Source organism: Scyliorhinus torazame, chromosome 20, assembly GCF_047496885.1.
Source record: "Scyliorhinus torazame isolate Kashiwa2021f chromosome 20, sScyTor2.1, whole genome shotgun sequence".
NCBI classification, from domain to species: Eukaryota; Metazoa; Chordata; class Chondrichthyes; order Carcharhiniformes; family Scyliorhinidae; genus Scyliorhinus; species Scyliorhinus torazame.
In genome coordinates, this window is record NC_092726.1 from 44,373,156 (window position 1) to 44,396,097 (window position 22,942).

Sequence of the window (22,942 nt, forward strand, 5' to 3'; positions counted from 1 at the left end):
AGAGGTCTCTGAAACAGCTTTTTAATTGGGGGCTCCCGAGGCAACACTGCCTGTCCCCTGCTCCCAGGAATTATTGAGCAGTGAATGTTTAACTATATACAGCACAGAGGTCTCTGAAACAGCTTTTTAATTGGGGGCTCCCGAGGCAACACTGCCTGTCCCCTGCTCCCAGGAATTATTGAGCAGTAAATAGTTAACTGTATACAGGCACAGAGGTCTCTGAAACAGCATTTTAATTGGGGGCTCCCGAGGCCACGCTGCCTGTCCCCTGCTCCCAGGGATTATTGAGCAGTGAATGTTTAACTATATACAGCACAGAGGTCTCTGAAACAGCTTTTTAATTGGGGGCTCCCGAGGCAACACTGCCTGTCCCCTGCTCCCAGGAATTATTGAGCAGTAAATAGTTAACTGTATACAGGCACAGAGGTCACTGAAACAGCTTTTTAATTGGGGGCTCCCGAGGCCACACTGCCTGTCCCCTGCTCCCAGAGATTATTGAGCAGTAAATGGTCAACTATATACAGGCACAGAGGTCTCTGAAACAGCATTTTAATTGGGGGCTCCCGAGGCCACGCTGCCTGTCCCCTGCTCCTGTAGCCATGTAAAGTGGCTGCGTTCCGATTAATCTGGCCAAAACCCAGTTGAAAATGGCTAACCCGAAAGACTGCTGGGAAAAGCAGCCAAGAAGACACAGGCAGGCAGCTGCAGACAGGTTTGCATATTCAGCTCTGGGAACGTAGCCCAGATCGATACCTAGGGCTATCAACAGCCCTTCAACCCAGGTATCCGCAGTTTCATTCAGGACTGTTTACACCTAATCTACTCAGACATCCACAGTTGAATGGGCTATCCCCGGGAACAATTGCAACATATTAGCAATTGAATACCGGGCCAGACCTGTCGGCGCCTGCAGTGGCCGAAACAAAGACAGGTGAGCGACCACCCCCCGATCGAGGAATCGCCTCACCATTGGACACATCGGTCCCAGAGACTGGGGACAGATCCAATCACGTGGGACTCAGGGTCAAGGGCCGCCCCAGGAGGCGGGAAGCCCCTGGGCCCTATAAAAGTTAAGGTCCAAGTTCAGATCTCGCTTTCTCTCCTCTTTGCCTGCTCGAGACCTTCGCAAGACCAGCCACCGGCAGCAGTAAGTGTGAATCCAGCGATCGCTATCCGGTAGAGACACCTAGCCACCGACCTGTAGCAGCCGTTTGAATCCCGCGGGCCAGATCTGATTGGACAAGCCATTTGTTTCCCTGACCTGGTGGGCTCTTCCTAAGTTAAGTATTGGCCAGTAGTGATAGGTTTATTGTATAGAAAGTAGTATTAGGGTATTAATATTGCTTGTTGTATATAATAAATGACCGTTGTTTTAATCCTTACTAAGTGGTGTGCTGTGTTATTAATCATAACCTAAACTTGAACCACGTGGTGGTATCATAAAGATACCTGGTGACTCGTGAGCAAAGGTGACGTAAACAGAGCAAATAGACTAAGGTTAAAAGAGCAACATAATTGGCGACTCCGCCGGGACCCGACTTAGAAGTGGAAAACCACTCCGGGAGAACCCCAACATTTTGAATTAGAATCCAATTGTAAACAAAACAAAAAAGAACCACAAGTGTTCAAGCGGTTCTGGTTAATTATTCGCAATTCGGAAGTGTGTCTCTGCCTGCGTAACTAACAGGGCTAGAAGGCAAAACTGATAGATTTTTTGTTGCGTCAAAACTATCGGCAGTTGGTATTTTGGAAATTAGCGCAAGCCGTACCCGCATCTACCACACCACCTTAGCCCCCTGTTCCAAATTCGAACGTAACAAGCAGACAAGAGAGAGCCATGCAGGCAATGCAAGCGATGCAGCGCCTCATGAACCCCGAAGATTTTGCTGTTGCACCAGTCAGCAGCGTAGGAGCGGGACAGTGTCCCGTTTGGGAAGTGGAAATCCGCAAAATTCTGCAGGGCAAAGGATGGCCCATGTGGAAGGATTTCTGCAATAACGACGACTCAGGTCCTGGAAATATAGGGCATACTTGGTGAGAGAACCTGAGTGAGATCCACAAAAAGAGTTTAGCAAAAGCGCGCAAGCCGATGGCAATTGTGTCTGGTCTGGCACAATTGCGAGGCACAGAGGAGGTCGTCAGGACGCTCCGCAAGGAAATAGAAGGCATACATCGGATACGTAAAATCGATGTATGCGAAATTGAGAAAGAGAACCTGGAGTTAAAAGAGAAATTAGCAGTAAAGGCCGAAGAGGTGGCTGACGCCAAACGGGGTCACCAATCTTGTCTGGCGCACTTGAGTAGTTTCCAGTCACAATATGAAAAGGCTTATCAGGACCTGCAGCGTGCAGTCCTGGTAAAGAAAGAAACAGAAAACCAGTTAGAGACGCTCCAGAAACAATGCAGTGATCTCAAGGCAGCCTTGAGAGCGCTCCACGCCACAACCACGGAACAAAGGCAGAGTACTTTAGACCATGCAAAGTGCCGAAAGCAGATTTCAGACTTGAAAGCACTGCTTTCTGTCCAAAAGGGATTTCAAGAAACCTTTGGGGAAAGTCTAGACCAGGAAGACGGCCCTGATTGGGAAGAATTGCAAGAGACAGCGCAGAGATATGTTCAGGGAGCATGTGCGCAGGGAAAACCCCAAAGGAGGAAAGCACCCCCACCCCCCACACAACAGATAATACAGGCTCCCATGAACCCTGTAACAACCCACCGCACCGCCACAGCAGACGAGGCGGACGTCTTATATTCCACCCCCCTCACAGTGACCCAATTACGGGACGCGTGTGCCAAAATCACACCGTTCCTCCCTGCTTCAGACCCACACCATTTCTTTGCCACCGTCTATCACCAGGTGACCATGTCCGGCCTGGATGAGAAAGAGCAGGTAAAGCTCACGGTCCTCAGCTTAGACCCATCGGTCGCAGCAGCCCTTCCCGACCCACAGAATGTAGGAGGAGGCACCCTTGCAGAAATGCATACCGCGATCCTGGATGCGATCGGGTACAACCGGGGCGACCCCGTAAACGGTCTGAATAAATGCACACAGAAAAAGTCTGAACAGCCCACAGCGTTCGCAGGACGCTTGTGGATTCACTTTGAAGCCGTTTTCGGCAACGTAGATCGTGCCCATTTGTCCGCAGACAAGATGGCCAAGTGGACCCGCACGCACCCTTATCTCCCATGCCACGGAAGCAGGACAGAATGCCTGTCGCAATTATGACCCCTCGAAGGAGGCTCATAATGAGAAGTGGGTGGTCAAGAGATTGTCCCGCGTTTGGGAACAAGCGGCTCACAGTAAACCCGCAGCTAGAACCCCTGAGGAAAATCAAGCCACCGCAGACGTGCAGGCAGAAAGAACCACTCTTCACAACTCCGCCTGGGTAAACGAGGGAAAGAACAGACCCCCAGCCAAACCGCAAGGGTGCTACAATTACGGCCAATTGGGACATTTTGCTAAGGAATGCAATGGCCCTAAGAAACCACAGAGAGCCCAACAAACAGGCACTCCCAATAAGAAAAAGGCAGAGCCCATACATAGCGTTAGCGCCCAGTCCGATCAGACAGACTTGACCGTAACGGACTGACGGTGTACAGGCTGCCCCAGCTGGGTCTGCGATACCCTTTGGGATAGGTCAGGACGACCCGTAGTCGCAGCAAAGGTTAGGGGACAGCCGATCGAGTTTCTCTGGGACACAGGAGGGTCCCGCTCAACCTTAAATTCCTCCACCCTTGGTAAGGACACGTGGCCCACCACATCCACTATCACCCTCAGCGGCTTCACAGGCCACTCACAACAGGGACATATCACAGCCCCTGTACCCATCCAGATCGGAACCATTAATACAAAACACCCCGTAGTGTTAGTCGACCTGCCCCCAACAGCAGAGCACATGTTGGGGATCGACATGTTGGGGATCTCGGACACAGCTTTTTAATTGGGGGCTCCCGAGGCCACACTGCCTGTCACCTGATCCCAGGGATTATTGAGCGGTAAATGGTTAACTATATACAGGCACAGAGGTCCCTGAAACAGCTTTTTAATTGGGGTTCCCGAGGCCACACTGCCTGTCCCCTGGTCCCAGGTATTATTGAGCAGTAAATGGTTAACTATGTACAGGCACAGAAGTCTCTGAAACAGCTTTTTAATTCTGGGCTCCGAGGCCACACTGCCTGTCCCCAGCTCCCAGGGATTTTTGAGGAGTAAATGGTTAACTATATACAGCACAGAGGACTCTGAAACAGCTTTTTAATTGGGTGCTCCCGAGGCCAAACTGCCTGTCCCATGCTCCCAGGGATTATTGAGCAGTAAATGGTTAACTATATACAGGCACAGAGGTCACTGAAACAGCTTTTTAATTGGGGGCTCCCGAGGTCACACTGCTTGTTCCCTGCTCCCAGGGATTATGGAGAGGAAGTAAATGGTTAACTATATACAGCACAGAGGTCATTGAAACAGCTTTAAAATTGGGGGCACCCGAGGCCACACTGCCTGTCCCCTGCTCCCAGGGACTATTGAACAGTAAATGGTTAACTATATACAGCACAGAGGTCTCTGAAACAGCTTTTTAATTGTGGTGTCCTGGACGACATTTCCTGTCCCCTGCTCCCAGGGATTATTGAGAAGTAAATGGATAACTATGTACAGGCACAGAGGTCTCTGAAACAGCTTTTTAATTGTGGGCTCCCGAGGCCACTCTGCCTGTCCCCTGCTCCCAGGGATTATTGAGAACTAAATGGCTAACTTTATACAGGCACAGAGGTCTCTGAAACAGCTTTTTATTTGGGAGCTCCAGGACCACACTGCCTGTCCCCTGCTCCCAAGGATTATTCAGCAGTAAATGGTTAACTATTTAGAGGCACAGTCTCTGAAACACCTTTTGTATTGGGGGCTTCCAGAGCCACACTGCATGTCACCTGCTCCCAGGGAATATTGAGCAGTAAATGGTTAACTATATACAGGCACAGAGGTCTCTGAAACAGCTTTTTAATTGCGGGCTCCCGGACCACACTGCCTGTCCCCTGATCCAGGCGTTTATTGAGCAGTAAATGGTTAACTATATACAGCTCAGATGTCACTGACACAGCTTTTTAATTGGGGGCTCCCGAGGTCACACTGCTTGTTCCCTGCTCCCAGGGATTATGGAGAGGAAGTAAATGGTTAACTATATACAGCACAGAGGTCATTGAAACAGCTTTTTAATTGGGGGCACCCGAGGTCACACTGCCTGCCCCCTGCTCCCAGGGATTATTGAGCAGTAAATGGTTAACTATATACAGGCACATAGGTCACTGAAACAGCTTTTTAATTGGGGGCTCCCGAGGCCACACTGCCTGTCCCCTGCTCCCAGGGATTATTGAGAAGTAAATGGATAACTATGTACAGGCACAGAGGTCTCTGAAACAGCTTTTTAATTGTGGGCTCCCGAGGCCACTCTGCCTGTCCCCTGCTCCCAGGGATTATTGAGAACTAAATGGCTAACTATATACAGGCACAGAGGTCTCTGAAACAGCTTTTTATTTGGGAGCTCCAGGACCACACTGCCTGTCCCCTGCTCCCAAGGATTATTCAGCAGTAAATGGTTAACTATTTAGAGGCACAGTCTCTGAAACACCTTTTGTATTGGGGGCTCCCAGAGCCACACTGCATGTCACCTGCTCCCAGGGAATATTGAGCAGTAAATGGTTAACTATATACAGGCACAGAGGTCTCTGAAACAGCTTTTTAATTGCGGGCTCCCGGACCACACTGCCTGTCCCCTGGTCCAGGCGTTTATTGAGCAGTAACTGGTTAACTATATACAGCTCAGATGTCACTGACACAGCATTTTAATTGGGGGCTCCCGAGGCCACACTGCCTGTCCCCTGCTCCCAGGGATTATTGAGCAGTAAATGGTTAACTATATACAGCACAGATGTCTCTGAAACAGGTTTTTAATTGGGGGCTCCCAAGGCCACACTGCCTGACCCCTGCTCCCAGGGATTATTGAGAAGTAAATGGTTAACTATATACAGAGCAGATATCTCTGAAACAGCTTTTTACTTGGGTGCTCCAGGACCACACTGCCTGTCCACTGCTCCCAAGAATTATTGAGCAGTAAATGGTTAACTATATACAGCACAGAGGTCTCTGAAACAGCTTTTTAATTGGGGGCTCCCGAGGCCACACTGCCTGTCCCCTGCTCCCAGCGATTATTGAGCAGTAAATGGTTAACTATATACAGGCACATAGGTCACTGAAACAGCTTTTTAATTGGGGGCTCCCGAGGCCACACTGTCTGTCCCCTGCTCCCAGGGATTATTGAGCAGTAAATGGTTAACTATATACAGGCACAGAGGTCTCTGAAACAGCTTTTTAATTGGGGGCTCCGGAGACCACACTGCCTGTGCCCTGCTCCCAGTGATTATTCAGCAGTAAATGGTTAACTATATGGAGGCTCAGAGGTCTCCGCTTTTTAATTGGGGGCTCCCCAGGTCACACTGCTTGTCCCCTGCTCCCAGGGATTAAGGAGAGGAAGTAAATGGTTAACTATATACAGCACAGAGGTCATTGAAACAGATTTTTATTGTGGGCTCGGGGACCACACTGCCTGTCCGCTGCTCCTAGCGATTGTTGAGCAGTAAATGGTTAACTATATACAGGCACAGAGGTCACTGAAACAGTTTTTAATTAGGGGCTCCCAGACCACACTGCCTGCCCCCTGCTCCCAGGGATTATTGAGCAGTAAATGGTTAACTATGTACAGGCACAGAGGTCTCTGAAACAGCTATTTAATTGTGGGCTCCCGAGGCCACACTGCCTGTCCCCTGCTCCAGGCGTTTATGGAGCAGTAAATGGTTAACTATATACAGCTCAGATGTCACTGACACAGCTTTTTAATTGGGGGCTCCCGGAGCCACACTGCCTGTCCCCTGCTCCCAGGGATTATTGAGCAGTAAATCGTTAACTATATACAGGCACATAGGTCACTGAAACACCTTTTTAATTGGGGGCTCCCGAGGCCACACTGCCTGTCCCCTGCTCCCAGGGATTATTGAGCAGTAAATAGTTAACTATATACAGGCACATAGGTCACTGAAACACCTTTTTAATTGGGGGCACCCGAGGCCACACTGCCTGTCCCCTGCTCCCAGGGATTATTGAGCAGTAAATCGTTAACTATATACAGGCACATAGGTCACTGAAACACCTTTTTAATTGGGGGCTCCCGAGGCCACTGCCTGTCCCCTGCTCACAGGGATTATTGAGCAGTAAATGGTTAACTATATACAGCACAGATGTCACTGAAACAGCTTTTAATTGGGGACTCCCAAAACCACACTGCCTGACACCTGCTCCCAGGGATTATTGAGCAGTAAATTGTTAACTATATACAGCACAGAGGTCTCTGAATCAGCTTTTTAATTGGGAGCTCCAGCACCACACTGCCTGTCCTCTGCTCCCAAGGATTATTGAGCAGTAAATGGTTAACTAAATATAGGCACAGAGGTCTCTGACACAGCTTTTTAATTGGGCGCTCCCCAGGTCACACTGCTTGTTCCCTGCTCCCAGTGATTATGGAGAGGAAGTAAATGGTTCAGTAGAACAGCACAGAGGTCATTGAAACAGCTTTTTATTGTGGGCTCGGGGACCACATTGCCTGTCCGCTGCTCCTAGATATTATTGAGCTGTAAATGGTTAACTATATACAGCACAGAGGTCACTGAAACAGTTTTAAATTAGGGGCTCCCAGACAACTCTGCCTGCCCCCTGCTCCCAGGGATTATTGAGCAGTAAATGGATAACTAAAGACAGCACAGAGGTCACTGAATCAGCTTTTTAATTGGGGGCTCTCGGATCACACTGCCCGTTTCCTGCTCCAGGGATTAGTCAGCAGTAAATGGTTAACTATATGGAGGCACAGTGGTCTCTGTAACAGCTTTTTAATTGGGGTCTCCCGAGGCCACACTGCCTGTCTCCTGCTCCCAGCGATTATTGAGCAGTAAATGGTTAACTATATACAGCACAGAGGTCTCTGAAGCAGCTTTTTAATTGTGGGCTCCCGAGACCACACTGCCTGTCCCCTGCTCCCAGGGATTATTGAGATCTAAGTGGTTAACTATATACAGCACAGAGGTCTCTGAAACAGCTTTTTATTTGGAAGCTCCAGGACCACACTGCCTGTCCTCTGCTCCCAAGGATTATTGAGCAGTAAATGGTTAACTATATACAGCACAGAGGTTTCTGAAACAGCTTTTCTAGTGGGGGCTCCCAGAGCCACACTGCCTGTCCCCTGCTCCCAGGGATATTGAGTAGTAAATGGTTAACTATATAAAGGCACAGGGGTCTCTGAAACAGCTTTTTAATTTGGAGCTCCCGGACCACACTGCCTGTCCTGTTATCACAGGGATTATTGAGAACTAAATGGTTAACTATACACAGCACAGATGTCACTGACACAGCTTTTTCATTGGGGTCTCCCGAGGCCACACTGCCTGTTCCCTGCTGCCAGGGATTATTGAGCAGTAAATGGTTAAATATATACAGCACAGAGGTCTCTGAAACAGCTTTTTAATTGGGGGCTCCCGAGGCCACACTGCCTGTCCCCTGCTCCCAGGGAATATTGAGCAGTAAATCGTTAACTATATACAGAGCAGGGGTCTCTGAAACAGCTTTTTAATTGGGGGCTCCCGGATCACACTGCCCGTTTCCTGCTCCCAGGGATTATTCAGCAGTAAATGGTTAACTATATGGAGGCACAGTGGTCTCTGTAACAGCTTTTTAATTCGGGTCTCCCGAGGCCACACTGCCTGTCCCCTGCTCCCAGGGATTATTGAGAAGCAAATGGTTAACTATATACAGCACAGAGGTCTCTGAAATAGCTTTTTAATTGGGGGCTCCCGAGGTCTCACTGCTTTTTCCCTGCTCCCAGGTATTATGGAGAGGAAGTAAATGGTTAACTATATACAGCACAGAGGTCACTGAAACAGTTTTTACTTAGGGGCTCCCAGACCACACTTCCTGTCCCCTGCTCCCAGGGATTATTGAGCAGTAAATGGTTAACTATATACAGCACAGAGGTCACTGAAACAGTTTTTACTTAGGGGCTCCCGGACCACATTGCCTGTCCGCTGCTCCTAGGGATTATTGAGAAGTAAATGATTATCATAGAATTAACAGTGCAGAAGGAGGCCATTCGGCCCGTCGAGTCTGCACCGGCTCTTGGAAAGAGCACCTCAACCAAGGTCAACATCTCCACCCCATCCCCAAAACCCAGTAACCCCACCCAACACTAAGGTCTCTGAAACAGCTTTTTAATTGGGGGCTCCCGAGGCCACACTGCCTGTCCCCTGCTCCCAGGGATTATTGAGAACTACATGGTTAACTATATACAGCACAGAGGTCTCCGAAACAGCTTTTTAATTGGGGGCTCCCGGACCACACTGTCGGTCCCCTGCTCCCAGGGATTATTGAGCAATAAATGGTTAACTATATATAGGCACAGAGGTCTCTGAAACAGCTTTTGTATTGGGGGCTCCCAGAGCCACACTGCATGTCACCTGCTCCCAGGGATTATTGAGCAGTAAATGGTTAACTATATACAGCACAGAAGTCTCTGAAACATCTTTTTAATTGGGGGCACCCGAGGCCACACTGCCTGTCCCCTGCTCCCAGGGATTATTGAGCAGTAAATGATTAACTATATACAGCACAGAAGTCTCTGAAACATCTTTTTAATTGGGGGCTCCCGAGGCCACATTGCCTGTCCCCTGCTCCCAGGGATTATTGAGCAGTAATTGGTTAACTATACACAGCACAGAGGTCTCTAAACAGCTTTTTAATTGGGGGCTCCCGGAGCCACACTGCCTGACCCCTGCTCCCAGGGATTATTGAGATGTAAATGGTTAACTATATACAGCACAGAGGTCTCTGAAACAGCTTTTTAATTGGGGGAACCCAAGGCCACACTGCATGTCACCTGTTCCCAGGGATTATTGAGCAGTAAATGGTTAACTATATACAGCACAGATGTCACTGACACAGCTTTTTAATTGGGGGCTCCCGGACCACACTGCCTGTCCCCCGCTCCGAGGGATTATTGAGCAGTAAACGGTTAACTTTCTGCAGCACGGAGGTCTCTGAAACAGCTTTTTAATTGGGGGCCTCCCGAGGCCACACTGCTTGTTCCCTGCTTGCAGGGTTTATGGAGAGGAAGTAAATGGTTAACTATATAGAGCACAGAGGTCTCTGAAACAGCTTTTTAATTGGGGGCTCCCGAGGCCACACTGCCTGTCCCCTGCTCCCAGGGATTAGTGAGCAGTAAATGGTTAACTATATACAGCACAGAGGTCTCTGAAACAGCTTTTTAATTGGGGGCTCCCGAGGCAACACTGACTGTCCCCTTCTCCCAGGGATTATTGAGCAGTAAATGGTTAACTATATACAGCACAGAGGTCTCTGAAACAGCTTTTTAATTGGGGGCTCCCGAGGTCACACTGCTTTTTCCCTGCTCCCAGGGATTATGGAGAGGAAGTAAATGACTAACTATATACAGCACAGAGGTCACTGAAACAGTTTTTACTTAGGGGCTCCCAGACCACATGCCTGTCCCCTGCTCCCACGGATTATTGAGCAGTAAATAGTTAACAATATACAGCACAGATGTCATTGAAACAGCTTTTTAATTGTGGGCACCCGTACCACACTGCCTGTCCCCTGCTCCCAGGGATTGTTGAGCAGTAAATGGTTAACTATATACAGCACAGAGGTTTCTGAAACATATTTTTAATTGGGGGCTCCCGGACAACACTGACTGTCCTCTGTTCACAGGGATTATTGAGAAGTATATGGTTAACTATCTGTAGGCACAGTTGTCTCTGAAACAGATTTTGTATGAGGGGCTCCCAGAACCACACTGCCTGTCCCCCCTTCCAGGGATTACTGAGCATTAAATGGTTAACTATATCGAGGCACAGAGGTCTCTCAAACAGCTTTTTAATTTGGTGCTCCCGAGTTCACACTGCCTGTCCCCTGCTCGCAGGGATTATTGAGCAGTAAATGGTTAACTATGTGTAGGCACAGAGGTCTCCGAAACAGCTTTTTAATTGGGGGCTCCCGGAGCCACACTGCCTGACCCCTAGTCCCAGGTATTATTGAGCAGCAAATGGTTAACTATGTGCAGGCACAGAGGTTTCCGAAACAGCTTTTTAATTGGGGGCTCCCGGACCACACTGTCTGTCCCCTGCTCCCAGGGATTATTGAGCAATAAATGGTTAACTATGTAGAGGCACAGAGGTCTCTGAAACAGCTTTTGTATTGGGGGCTCCCGAGGCCACACTGCCTGTCCCCTGCTCCCAGGGATTATTGAGAAGTAAATGGTTAACTATACATAGCACAGAGGTCACTGAAATAGACTTTTAATTGGGGGCTCCCGGAGCCACACTGCCTGTCCCCTGCTCCCAGGGATTATTGAGATGTAAATGGTTAACTATATACAGCACAGAGGTCTCTGAAACAGCTTTTTAATTGGGGGCTCGCGACGCCACACTGCATGTCACCTGCTCCCAGGGATTATTGAGCACTAAATGGTTAACTATATGCAGCACAGAGGTCTCTGAAACAGCTTTTTAGTTGGGGGCTCCCGGACCACAGTGCTGTCCTAGAATCATAGAATCATAGAAGTTTACAGCATGGAAACAGGCCCTTCGGCCCAACCAGTCCATGCCGCCCAGTTTTTACCATTAAGCTAGTCCCTGTTGCCCGCACTTGGCCCATAACCCTCTATACCCATCTTACCCATGTAACCATCTAAATGCTTTTTGAAAGACACAATTGTACCCGCCTCTACTACTACTACCTCTGGCAGCCCATTCCAGACACTCACTACCCTCTGAGTGAAGAAATTGCCCCTCTGGGCCCTTTTGAATCTCTCCCCTCTCACCTTAAACCTATGCCCTCTAGTTTTAGACTCCCCTACCTTTGGGAAAAGATGTTGACTATCTACCTTATCTATGCCCCTCATTATTTTATAGACCTCTATAAGATCACCCCTAAGCCTCCTACGCTCCAGGGAAAAAAGTCCCAGTCTATCCAGCCTCTCCTTATAACTCAAACCATCAAGTCCCGGCAACATCCTAGTAAATCTTTTCTGCACTCTTTCTAGTTTAATAATATCCTTCCTATAATAGGGTGACCAGAACTGCACACAGTATTCCAAGTGTGGCCGTACCAATGTCTTGTACAACTTCAACAAGACGTCCTGTATTCTCCTGTATACTCCTGTATTCAATGTTCTGACCAATGAAACCAAGCATGCCGAATGCCTTCTTCACCACCCTGTCCACGTGCGACTCCACCTTCAAGGAGCTATGAACCTGTACTCCTAGATCTCTTTGTTCTATAACTCTCCCCAACGCCATACCATTAACTGAGTAGGTCCTGGCCTGATTCGATCTGCCAAAATGCATCACCTCACATTTATCTAAATTAAACTCCATCTGCCATTCGTCGGCCCACTGGCCTAATTGATCAAGATCCCGTTGCAATCCTAGATAACCTTCTTCACTATCCACTGTGCCACCAATCTTGGTGTCATCTGCAAACTTACTAAACATGCCTCCTAAATTCTCATCCAAATCACTAATATAAATCACAAATAACAGTGGACCCAGCACCGATCCCTGAGGCACACCACTGGTCACAGGCCTCCAGTTTGAAAAACAACCCTCTACAACCTTCTGTCGTCCAGCCAATTTTGAATCCAATTGGCAACCTCACCCTGGCTCCCGTGAACTTTAACCTTCTGCAACAACCTACCATGCGGTACCTTGTCAAAGGCTTTGCTAGAGTCCATGTAGACAACGTCTACTGCACTGCCCTCATCTACCTTCTTGGTCACTCCCTCAAAAAACTCAATCAAATTTGTGAGACATGATTTTCCACGCACAAAGCCATGCTGACTGCCCCGAATCAGTCCTTGCCTCTCTAAATGCTTGTAGATCCTGTCTCTCAGAATACCTTCTAGCAACTTACCTACTACAGACGTTAGGCTCACCGGTCTGTAGTTCCCAGGCTTTTCCCTGCTGCCCTTCTTAAACAAGGGCACAACATTCGCCACTCTCCAATCTTCAGGCACCTCACCTGTGGCTGCCGATGATTCAAATATCTCGGTTAGGGGACCCGCAATTTCCTCGCTAGCCTCCCACAACATCCTGGGATACATTTCATCAGGTCCCGGGGATTTGTCTACCTTGATGCGCTTTAAGACTTCCAGCACCTCCTCCTCTGTAATATGCACACTTCTCAAGACATCACTATTTATTTCCCTTAATTTCCTAACATCCATGCCTTTCTCCACCGTGAATACCGATGAGAAATATTCATTCAGGATCTCACCCAACTCTTGTGGCTCTGCACATAGATGTCCTTGTTGATCCTTAAGAGGCCCGACTCTGTCCCGAGTTACTCTTTTCCCCTTTATGTATCTGTAGAATCTCTTTGGATTCTCCCTTGCATTATTTGCCAAAGCAATTTCATGTCCCCTTTTTGCCCTCCTGATTTCCCTCTTAACTCTATTTCGACAATCTCTATACTCTTCAAGGGATCTACTTGATCCCAGTTGCTTATGTACGTCATATGCCTCCTTCTTCTTTTTGACCAGAGTCTCAATATCTCGAGTTATCCAGGGTTCCCTACTTCTACCAGTCTTGCCCTTCACTCTAAAGGGAATGTGCTTACCCTGCACCCTGGTTAACACATTTTTAAAAGCCTCCCATTTACCAGCCGTCCCTTTGCCTGCCAATAGTCTCCCCCAATCTACCTCTGCAAGTTCCTGTCTGATACCATCAAAATTGGCCTTGCCCCAATTAAGAATTTTAACTCTTGGGCCAGACCTATCATTCTCCATAGCTATCTTAAAACTAATGGAATTATGGTCACTTGTCCCAAAGTGATCCCTCACTAGCACTTCTGACACTTGCCCTTCCTTATTTCCCAAGACGAGGTCAAGTTTTACCCCCTCTCTAGTCGGTCCATCCACATACTGAATGAGAAATTCCTCCTGAATACACTCAACAAATTTCCCTCCATCCAAGCCCCTAATGCTATGGCTGTCCCAGTCAATGTTGGGAAAGTTAAAGTCCCCTACTACTACCACCCTATTATTCTTGCAGCTATCTGTAATCTCCTTACATATTTGCTCCTCAATTTCCCGCTGACTATTTGGGGGCCTGTAGTACAGTCCTACCAAGGTGATCTCTCCCTTCTTATTTTTCAGTTCCACCCATATAGACTCAGTGGGCGAACCCTCGGATATATCCCCTCTATGTACTGCCGTGATGTTCTCCCTAATCAAAAACGCCACTCCCCCTCCTCTCTTACCTCCTGTTCTATCCTTTCTATAGCATCTGTACCCCGGAACATTGAGCTGCCAGTCCTGCCCCTCCCTTAGCCATATTTCAGTCATAGCTATAATATCCCAGTCCCATGTGCCCATCCATGCCCTGAGTTCATCCGCTTTGCCCGTCAGGCCCCTTGCATTGAAATAAATGCAGTTTAATGTAGACCTTCCTTGCTCTCTGCCCTGCTTTCTCTGGTCATGCTTTACACACTCTCGCTTCCTGCCTTTTGTTTCTGTCCCCACTGACTTCCTACATCGGTTCCCATCCCCCTGGCACATTAGTTGAAACCCTCCCCAACTGCACTAGCAAACACCCCCCCCCCCCGAGAACATTGGTTCCGGTCCCACCCAGATGCAGACCGTCCGATTTGTACAGGTCCCACCTCCCCCAGAATCGGTCCCAATGTCCCAGGAATTTGAAACCCTCCCTCTTGCACCATCTCTCAAGCCACGTATTCATCCTAGCTATCCTGTCATTCGTACTCTGACTATCACGTGGCACTGGTAGCAATCCTGAGATTACTACCTTTGAGGTCCTACTTTTTAGTTTAACTCCTAACTCCCTAAATTCAGCTTGTAGGACCTCATCCCGTTTTTTACCTATATCGTTGGTGCCTATATGCACCACGACAGCTGGCTGTTCACCCTCCCCATCCAGAATGCCCTGCTGCCGCTCCGAGACATCCTTGACCCTTGCACCAGGGAGGCAACATACCAACCTGGATTCTCGTTTGCGTCCGCAGAATCGCCTGTCTATTCCCCTTACAATTGAATCCCCTATCACTATAGCTCTGCCACTCTTTTTCCCGCCCTTCTGTGCAGCAGAGCCAGCCACGGTGCCATGAACCTGGCTGCTGCCACCTTCCCCTGGTGAGCCATCTCCCCCAACAGTTTCCGAAACGGTAAATCTGTTTTGGAGGGAGATGACCGCAGGGGATCCCTGCACTGCCTTCCTACTCTTCCTCTGTCTGTTGGTCACCCATTCCCTATCTGCCTCAGTAATTTTAATCTGCGGTGTGACCAACTCACTGAATGTGCTATCCACAACTTCCTCAGCATCGCGGATGCTCCAAAGTGAGTCCATCCGCAGCTCCAGAGCCGTCAAGCGGCCTAACAGGAGCTGCAGTTGGACACACTTCTTGCAGATGAAGGAGTCAGGGACACCAGAAGGGTCCCTGACTTGCCACATCTCACAAGAGGAGCATGACACGGGTCTGAGCTCTCCTGCCATGACTTAAACCTGAAGTTAAATTTGAACTACACGACACAGCGAAGAGAAAGTCAAAGAGAGAGAAATCACTTACCAGTTACAAGCCAATCACTTACCTGCTGGCTGTGATGTAATTGCCCCCGAGGCTCCCTCACAGGTCTGCTTCTCTGCACCTCCTTCAGGTGAGCACCAAATTCCCTTAACTAGTTAATTAATTTATTGAATTAATTTGATTTTATTTTTATTTTTTTGTCACTCCACTCTTACCCGAACTCAGCCTTACCCAAACTCAGATACACTCTGTTTGCCTCCAGCACTCTGTTTCTATAGGCACTTCAGCCACACCCTTTGTATCCTTCCTGATTTACAGTCAGCCAATAGGCCTGCTCCCAAAACTGATCTCTCTCCCGAACAGCTGACCTGCAAGGTAAGGAAGTGGTTAAGCAGTACTTACCTCACCCACGGCGCACCCTTTTTAAACTGTCCCTTCTGCCTCGCAGCTCCCGCGCTTTTTGAAACTCCCGCGCTGTTTCCAAGGTCCCGGCTCCCTCTCTCTCCCGAACAGCTGACCTGCAAGGTAAAGAAGTGGTTAAGCAGTACTTACCTCACCCACGGAGCGCCCTTTTTAAACTGTCCCCTCTGCCTCGCAGCTCCCGCGCTTTTTGAAACTCCCGCGCTGTTTCCAAGGTCCCGGCTCCCTCTCTCTCCCGAACAGCTGACCTGCAAGGTAAGGAAGTGGTTAAGCAGTCCTCTGCTCACAGGGATTATTGAGAAGTAAATGGTTAACTATATACAGGCACAGTTGTCTCTGAAACAGCTTTGATACTGGGGGCTCCCAGAGTCACACTGCATGTCACCTGCTCCCAGGGATTATTGAGCAGTACATGGTTAACTATATACAGGCACAGAGGTCTCTGAAACAGCATTTTAATTGGGGGCTCCCGAGGTCACACTGCCTGTCCCCTGCTCGCAGGGATTATTGAGCAGCAAATGGTTAACTATATATAGGCACATAGGTCACTGAAACAGCTTTTTAATTGGGGGCTCCCGAGGCCACTCTGCCTGTCCCCTGCTCCCAGGGATTATTGAGCAGTAAATGGTTAACTATATACAGCACAGACGTCACTGAAATAGATTTTTAATTGGGGGCTCCCGGACCGCACTGCCTGTCCCCTGCTCCCAGGGATTATTGAGCAGTAAATGGTTAACTATATACAGCACACCGCACACCACTGATAGCACACAATGCACCACAACACCATCAGGCACCCAGCACACCGCACACCACTGACAGTACACAATGTACCACACCCCCATCAGGCAACCAGCACACCGCACACCACTGACAGTACACAATGTACCACACCGCCATCAGGCACCCAGCACACCGCACACCACTGACAGTACACAATGTACCACACCCCCATCAGGCAGCCAGCACACCGCTCCCCACTGACAGTACACAATGTACCACAACCCCATCAGACACCCAGCACACGGCACACCACTGACAGAACACAATGTAACACACCCCCATCAGACATCCAGCACACCGCACACCACTGACAGTACACAATGTACCACAGCCCCATCAGACACCCATTACACCGCACACCACTGACAGTACGCAATGTACCACAGCCCCATCAGACACCCAGCACACCGCACACCACTGACAGTACACAATGTACCACAGCCCCATCTGACACCCATCACACCGCACACCACTGACAGTACGCAATGTACCACAGCACCATCAGACACCCATCACACCGCACACCACTGACAGTACGCAATGTACCACAGCCCCATCAGACACCCAGCACACCGCACACCACTGACAGTACACAATGTACCACAGCCCCATCAGACAGCCAGCACACCGCACACCACTGACAGTACACAATGTACCACACCCACATCAGACACCCAGCACACCACACATCACTGACAGTGCACAATGTACCACAGCCCCATCAGACACCCAGCACACCGCACAAGACTGACAGTACACAATGTACCACAGCCTCATCAGACACCCAGCACACCGCACACCACTGACAGTACACAATGTACCACACCCCCATCGGACACCCAGCTCACGGCACACCACTGACAGTACACAATGTACCACAGCCCCATCAGACACCCAGCACACCACACACGACACACCACTTACAGTACACAATGTACCACAGCCCCATCAGACACCCAGCACACCGCATACCACTGACAGTACACAATGTACCACACCCCCATCAGGCACCCAGCACACCTCACACCACTGACAGTACACAATGTACCACACCCCCATCAGGCACCCAGCACACCGCACACCACTGACAGTACACAATGTACCACACCCCCATCAGGCACCCAGCACACCGCACACCACTGACAGTACACAATGTACCACACCCCCATCAGACAACCAGCACACCGCACACCACTGACAGTACACAATGTACCACAGCCCCATCAGACACCCAGCACACCGCACACCACTGACAGTACACAATGTACCACAACCCCATCAGACACCCAGCACAACGCACACCACTGACAATACACAATGTACCACAGCCCCATCAGACACCCAGCACACCGCACACCACTTACAGTACACAATGTGCCACACCCCCATCAGACACCCAGCACACCGCACACCACTAACAGTACACAATGTACCACAGCCCCATCAGACACCCAGCACACCGCACACCACTGACAGTACACAATGTACCACCCCCCATCAGACACCCAGCACACCACACACCACTGCCAGTACACAATGTACCACAGCCCCATCAGACACCCAGCACACCGCACACCACTGACAGTCCACAATGTACCACACCCCCATCAGGCACCCAGCACACCGCACACCACTGACAGTACACAATGTACCACACACCCATCAGACACCCAGCACACCACACACCACTGACAGTACACAATGTACCACACCCCCATCAGGCACCCAGCACACCGCACACCACTGACAGTACACAATGTACCACACCCCCATCAGACACCCAGCACACCACACACCACTGACAGTACACAATGTACCACACCCCCATCAGGCACCCAGCACACCGCACACCACTGACAGTACACAATATACAACACTCCCCATCAGACACACAGCACACAGCACACCACTGACAGTACACAATGTACCACACCCCCATCAGACACCCAGCACACAAGCACACCACTGACAGTACACAATGTACCACACCCCCATCAGACACCCAGCACACCGCACACCACTGACAGTTCACAATGTACCACAGCCCCATCAGACACCCAGCACACCGATCACCGCTGACAGTACACAATGTACCACACCCCCATCAGACACACAGCACACCGCACACCACTGACAGTACACAATGTACCACAGCCCCATCAGACACCCAGCACACCGCACACCACTGACAGTACACAATGTACCACACCCCCATCAGGCACCCAGCGCACCGCACACCACTGACAGTACACAATGTACCACACACCCATCAGACACCCAGCACACCGCACACCACTGACAGCACACAATGTACCACAGCCCCATCAGACACCCAGCACACCGCACACCACTGACAGTACACAATGTACCACATCCCATCAGACACCCAGCACACCGCACACCACTGACAGCACACAATGTACCACAGCCCCATCAGACACCCAGCTCACCGCACACCACTGACAGTGCACAATGTACCACAGCCCCATCAGACACCCAGCTCACCGCACACCACTGACAGTACACAATGTACCACACCCCCATCAGACACCCAGCACACCGCACACCACTGACAGTACACAATGTACAACACTCCCATCAGACACCCAGCACACAGCACACCACTGACAGTACACAATGTACCACAGCCCCATCAGACACCCAGCACACCGCACACCACTGACAGTACACAATGTACCACACCCCCATCAGACACCCAGCACACCGCACACCACTGACAGTTCACAATGTACCACAGCCCCATCAGACACACAGCACACCGCACAGCACTGACAGTACACCATGTACCACACCCCCATCACACACCCAGCAGACCACACACCACTGACAGTACACAATTTACCACACCCACACCAGACACCCAACACACCGCACACCACTGACAGTACACAATGTACCACACCCCCATCAGGCACCCAGCACACCACACACCACTGACAGTACACAATGTACCACACCCCCATCAGGCACCCAGCACACCGCACACCACGGACAGTACACAATGTACCACACCACCATCAGGCACCCAGCACACCGCACACCACTGACAGTACACAATGTACCACAGCCCCATCAGGCACCCAGCACACCGCACTCCACTGACAGTACACAATGTACCACAGCCCCATCAGGCACCCAGCACACCGCACACCACTGACAGTACACAATGTACCACAGCACCATCAGGCACCCAGCATACCGCACACCACTGACAGTACACAATGTACCACACCCCAATCAGACACCCAGCACACCACACACCACTGACAGTACACAATGTACCACAGCCCCATCAGACACCCAGCACACCACACAGCACGGACAGTACACAATGTACCACACCCCCATCAGGTAACCAGCACACCGCACAGCACTGACAGTACACAATGTACCACAGCCCCATCAGGCACCCAGCACACCGCAACCACTGACAGTACACAATGTACCACAGCCCCATCAGACACACAGCACAACGATCAGCGCTGACAGTACACAATGTACCACACCCCCATCAGATACACAGCACACCGCACACCACTGACAGTACACAATGTACCACAGCCCCATCAGACACCCAGCACACCGCACACCACTGACAGTACACAATGTACCACACACCCATCAGACACCCAGCACACCGCACACCACTGACAGCACACAATGTACCACACACCCATCAGACACCCAGCACACCGCACACCACTGACAGTACACAATGTACCACACACCCATCAGACACCCAGCACACCGCACACCACTGACAGCACACAATGTACCACACCCCCATCAGGCACCCAGCACACCGCACAGCACGGACAGTACACAATGTTACACACCCCCATCAGGCACCCAGCACACCGCACACCACTGACAGTACACAATGCACCACAGCCCCATCAGACACCCAGCAGACCACACACCACTGACAGTACACAATGTACCACAGCCCCATCAGACACCCAGCACACCACACACCACTGACAGTACACAATGTACCACACCCCCATCAGGCACCCAGCACACCGCACAGCACGGACAGTACACAATGTACCACACCCCCATCAGGCACCCAGCACACCGCACACCACTGACAGTACACAATGTACCACAGCCCCATCAGGCACCCAGCACACCGCACTCCACTGACAGTACACAATGTACCACAGCCCCATCAGGCACCCAGCACACCGCACACCACTGACAGTACACAATGTACCACACCCCCATCAGACACCCAGCACACCACACACCACTGACAGTACACAATGTACCACACCCTCGTCAGGCAGCAAGCTCACCACACAACACTGACAGTACACAATGTACCACAGCCCCATCAGACACTCAGCACACCGCACACCACTGACAGTACACAATGTACCACAGCCCCATCAGGCAACCAACACACCGCACAACACTGACAGTACACAATGTACCACTCCCCCAGCAGACACCCAGCACACCGCACACCACTGACAGTACACAATGTACCACAGTCCCATCAGTCACCCAGCACACCGCACACCACTGACAGTACACAATGTACCACAACCCCATCAGACGCCCAGCACACTGCACACCACTGACAGTACACAGTGTACCACACCACCATCAGGCACCCAGGGCACCGCACAGCACTGACAGTACACAATGTACCACACCCCCATCAGACACCCAGCACACCGCACAGCACTGACAGTACACAATGTACCACAGCCCCATCAGGCACCCAGCACACCGCACACCACTGACAGTACACAATGTACCACACCCCCATCAGACACCCAGCACACCGCACACCACTGACAGTACACAATGTACCGCACCCCCTCAGGCACCCAGAACACCGCACACCACTGACAGTACACAATGTACCACAGCCCCATCTAGCGCACAGCTCACCGCACACCACTGACAGTACACAATGTACCACACCCCCACCAGGCACCCAGCACACCGCACATCACTGACAGTACACAAAGTACCACAGCCCCTTCAGGCACCCAGCACACCGCACTCCACGGACAGTACACAATGTACCACAGTCCCATCAGACACCCAACACACCGCACACCACTGACAGTACACAATGTCCCACACCCCCATCAGACACCCAGCACACCGCACACCACTGACAGTACACAATGTACCACACCCCCATCAGACACCCAGCACACTGCACACCACTGACAGTACACAATGTACCACACCCCCATCAGGGACCCAGCACACCGCACACTACTGACAGTACACAATGTACCAAAGCCCCATCAGACACCCAGCACACCACACACCACTGACAGTACACAAGGTAACACACCCCCATCAGGCACCCAGCACACCGCACACCACTGACAGTACACAATGTACCACAGCCCCATCAGACACACAGCACACCACACACCACTGACAGTACACAATGTACCACAGCCCCATCAGACACCCAGCACACCGCACACCACTGACAGTACATAATGTACCACACCCCCATCAGACACCCAGCACACCGCACACCACTGACAGTACACAATGTACCACAGTCCTATCAGACACCCAGCTCACCGCACACCACTGACAGTACACAATGTACCACAGCCCCATCAGACACCCAGCACACCGCACACCACTGACAGTACCCAATGTACCACACCCCCATCAGACACCCAGAACACCGCACACCACTGACAGTACACAATGTACCACACCCCCATCAGACACCCTGCATACCGCACACCACTGACAGTACACAATGTACCACAGCCCCATCAGACACACAGCACACCGCACACCACTGACAGTACACTATGTACCACACCCCCATGAGGCACCCAGCACACCGCACACCACTGACAGTACACTATGTACCACACCCCCATGAGGCACACAGCACACCGCACACCACTGACAGTACACAATGTACCACACCCCCATCAGGCACCCAGCACACCGCACACCACTGACAGTACACAATGTACCACACCCCCATCAGGCACCCAGCACACCGCACACCACTGACAGTAGACAATGTACCACACCCTCATCAGGCACCCAGCACACCGTCACCACTGACTGTAC